At 38.0% G+C, this 4,437-nt stretch overlaps 1 non-coding gene across 1 annotated transcript; it reads right to left on the reverse strand.

Annotated features, from left to right (window-relative positions):
• Nucleotides 1-3,821: 3,821 nt before the first annotated feature.
• Nucleotides 3,822-3,894, reverse strand: TRNAW-CCA (transfer RNA tryptophan (anticodon CCA)). The gene has a single exon. It is a non-coding gene; the product is annotated as a tRNA-Trp (tRNA).
• Between the last annotated feature and the right edge of the window lie 543 nt (nucleotides 3,895-4,437).

Raw genomic sequence — 4,437 nt, forward strand, 5'->3', positions numbered from 1 at the left:
ATAATCAAATGTCCAGAAACAGAAGTGAAATAGCAGCATCATACAATTAGTCACTCAGTCAAGTCCGACTCTTTGCGACCCCATGGACTGTAGCCTGCCAGGCACCTGTCAATGAGGATTCACCAGGCAAGAACACTGGAGTGGGTTGCCATGCCCTCTTCCAAGGGATCTTCCTATCCCAGGGATCAAATCCAGGTTTCCTGAATTGTAGGCAGATTCTGTACCATCTGAGCCACCAGGGAAACCCAAGAATAATGGAGTGGGTAGCTTAATCCCTTCTGCAGCAGGTCTCCTGACCCAGGAATCGAACTAGGATCTCCTGCATTGCAGGTGGATTCTTTACCGGACACACTACCAGGCAAGTGAAATGTCAATTCAGAATATAAAATGAAGATATGCATAGAAAGGAAATATAGCAAAAAAAAATTAGAAACCTTAAAACAAAAAGATATATTTTAGTATATTGAATGAAGCATTTTAAAAGGGAATTACACATATGGAGAGCTTGAAAAATGGCTGTAATTTTAGCTTTTTTGCATCCTATGTACTAAATTGGCTGAAAATGAAGAAATACTATAAATCAGAAGATCAGCATTATCTAAGGCCACTAGAAAGGGTCATAGAAACTTCACCTGTATCTTCTAGTCTAAAAATGCACATTTTATAAAATTAACCTCAGTGGAAAGCACAAAAAAAGCCTAAATTAATAGTACTTATTTCTCTAATCAGATACCTTAACCTTTTAGATTTTTGTCACTCAATATTTTTCAAAAATTTTATTATGTTAATTTGTACCTCAATGGAAAGTATTATAATTTGAAAAGCACATAATATAACAAACAGAAGCCAAAAAGCAGTTTTTTATCTATAGCACATTAAGTAAGCAATATGCTAAGTAATATAAATCATCCCTAAAAATAGTAAGAGAGTTTGCATTTAATATCTCAGTGGGATTAAAACCAAAAGACAGGAGTTTCATTGACTTTTCCTCTTTCATTTCTAATTTTGTGTATTTGAGCTCTTTCTTTTTTTCTCTTTGCTAGCCTAGTTAATGACTTGTTGATTTTTGTTTACCTTTTGAAGGAACCAACTTTTTCATTTCATTGATCCCTTCCATTGCTTTTTTTTTCTTTCAGTTTCTATTTTATTTATTTCCATTCTTTTCTTTATTATTTCCACTTCTTGTGAATTTTGGGCTTTGTTTGTTCTTTTAAGTGAAAAGTTATTTGGAACTTTTTTCCTTTCTTGAAGAAGGCATATATTGCTATGCATTTCCGTCTAAGAACAACTTTTGTTGCATCCCATTGATTTTGATAATTCATATTTCTGTTCTCACTTGTCTCTTGGTATTTTCTGATTTCTCTGTCATTTTCTTCAATAACTCTAGAGTCTATTAAAGTCCTATAATTCTCAAGGGAAAGACATGAAGGTAAATTATGGTCAGTTTCAGTGCTTAGTGCTATAGTAACTACCCATTCTCCACCCCTAACACCTTGGCAGATAGCTATACACATATTTGGGAGCAACCTGCAGAGTTTGGGCTTCCCAGGTGGCAAAATGGTAACGAATCTACCTGACAAAGAAGAAGAGGCTGGGGATACAGCTTGAATCTCTGGGTTGGGAAGATCCCCTGGAATAGGAAATGGCAACCCACTCCAGTATTCTTGCCTGGGAAATCCATGGACAGAGGAGCCAGGTGGGCAGCAGTCCATGGTGCCAAAAAGAGTCAGACACAAATGGACGTGCATGAGCAGGGGCACAGAGTTTACTGGAGTCAAGATGAACAAACTTCACCCTGTCAAATATCAGTGATCTGTGTTGTCATCACTGGTTGTGGCTTTGGATCACAGAAAGGTAGTCAAAGTAGTGGTGGTCATTGCATTTGAGTTTCCTCCATTGTCAAAAGCCACTTATCCTATAGCTAAATGATTTGTAGAGGACTTAAGGGTCAGTTGCCTTTTTCTTCCAACCTCTTGTTTTTTTGTTTTTTTTTCTTCCCATTTTTCCCCTTCAGGAGCCAAGTATTAAAGACTACGTCATACAAAAGCAACTAATGTACAGGAAAGTTATCACACATGGCCAGGAAAATGTGGAGGTACAGAAAAGACCCAAGAAGACCTTATGTTTACACCTTAGGTGGATGCAAAGAAGCAGACTGTAACAATCAAAATTAAATTAAATTTAAAAAAAAAAAAAACAGCAAACCTTATGGAAAGAGAAGTATTTGATTTCCAGAGCTAACATGTCATTAGATTTCAACATCTGATTTTCAATGAAAGATCATAAGTCATAAAAAGGAGAAAAATACAGCCCATTCAGAAAATAAGTAAATAAATAAATAAATTGACAGAAAATGTCGATGAAAAGAATTTGGTAGGAGATATACTACACAAAGACTTTAAAACAATTATCTTAAGATGCTCCAAAATATGGAGAAGGAAATGGCAACCCACTCCAGTGTTCTTGCCTGGAGAATCCCAGGGACGGGGCAGCCTGGTGGGCTGCCATCTATGGGGTCACACAGAGTCGGACACGACTGAAGCGACGTAGAAAAAAAAAAAAAAAAAAAAACAATGCTCCAAAATAACTGTGGACAGTAACTACAACCAAGAAATTAAAAGATGCTTGCTCCTTGGAAGAAAAGCTATGACAAATCTCTATTTCTATTAAAAATCAGAGACATCACTTTGATGACAAAGTCCATATATTCAAACCTATGGTTTTTCCACTAGTCATGGATGGATGTAAGAGTTGGACCATAAAGAAGGGTGAGCACCTAAGAATTGATGCTTTTGAACTGTGGTGCTGGAGAAAACTCTTAAGAGTCCCTTGGACTATAAGGAGTTCAAACCAGTCAAACCTAAAGGAATTCAACCTTGTATATTCATTGGAAGGATTGATGCTGATGTTGAAGCTTCAATATTTTGGCCACCCGATGTAAAGAACTAAATCATTGGAAAAGACCCTGATGCTGGGAAAGACTGAAAGCAGGAGAAGAAGAGGGTAACAGAGAATGAGATGGTTGGATGGTATCAACTTAATGGACATGAGCTTGCACAAACTCCAGGAGATAGTGAAGGACAAGGAAGCATGTCGTGCTGGAGTCCATGGGGTCTCAAAGAGTTGGACACTACTGAATGACTGAACAGCAATAGAAAAGATGCCCAAAGGACATTAGCAAGTAGACCAACACATACACTGTCAGTGTTTCAGAAGAAGAGAAGGAGAAATGGCAGATAATGTTTTTGAAGAATTAGTGTTTAAAATGTTCCAAATTTTATGAAAGAAATGAATATAAACCTTCAAGAAAGTGAAAAACTCCAAGAAGGAAGAACTCAAGAATTCCACACTCAGATAAGTATAATCACATTTTAAAATTCAAGGACAAAAAAATAATCTTGGAAGCAGCAAGAGAGATGTAACTTGTCACTATGAAATTCAACTGTGACTTTTTTTCTATTAGCCATTTAAAATGCAATAAACCTTTTCTATATTTTTTACAAATGATTTATTTGATTTTGGCTGCTCTGGGTCTTTATTGCTTTATGAGTTTGCTCTAGATGCAGTGTGTGGACTTCTCATTACAGTGTCTTCTTTCGTTTCAGAGAATGGGCTCTAGGGCACACGTTTCAGTAGTTGTGGCACATGGGCTTATTTGCCCCTCAGAATGTGGAATCCTCCCGGATCAGTGATCAAACCTTTGGGCCCCACATTGGCAAGCAGATTCTTAACCACTGGACCACCAGAGAAGTCGCTATACTTTTTAAAAATATTCATTTCTTTGACCGCACTAAGTCTTAGTTTCAGCATAAAGGATCTAGTTCCCTGACCAGGATTCGAACCTGGGTCCTCTGCATTGGGAACATGGAGTCTTAGCCACTGGACCACCAGGGAAGTCCCTTCTTCTCTGTACTTTTAAAGAAGTTCAAATGGCCTACCAATCATTCTTATGTCCTTTTACACTCACAGTGAGTTAGAGGCTGTAGATTTCCCTCTTACTTTTTGCTGTTCTCCACTGATTAGCCAGTGATGACAGTAGAATTCGCTAGATCTCTGTTCAGTCATGCATTCATTCATCTTCCTTCTGTTTCCAGATATTTCCAGTCATCGTGTAAGTCATTTAGCTGTTGATGATCTGTCCCCATCTGTATTTGTGGTCCATCCCAATCTCCATAGACCATCATAGGTTTATAGATTTCTCTTGACAGATACCATGCACGAACTTATGCAATTGCATTCAATTTATAAAGCATAATTGGTACAGGACTTCCCTGGTGGCTCAGATGGTAAAGCATCTGTCTACAACGTAGGAGACCCAGGTTCGATCCCTGGAGAAGATCCCCTGGAGGAGGAAATGGCAACCCACTCCAGTTCTCTTGCCTGGAAAATCCCATGAACAGAGGAAACTGGTAGACTATGTGTGTATAGATAGAAGTA

The sequence above is a fragment of the Odocoileus virginianus genome, chromosome 11 (assembly GCF_023699985.2).
Source record: "Odocoileus virginianus isolate 20LAN1187 ecotype Illinois chromosome 11, Ovbor_1.2, whole genome shotgun sequence".
In the NCBI taxonomy this organism is placed as follows: domain Eukaryota; kingdom Metazoa; phylum Chordata; class Mammalia; order Artiodactyla; family Cervidae; genus Odocoileus; species Odocoileus virginianus.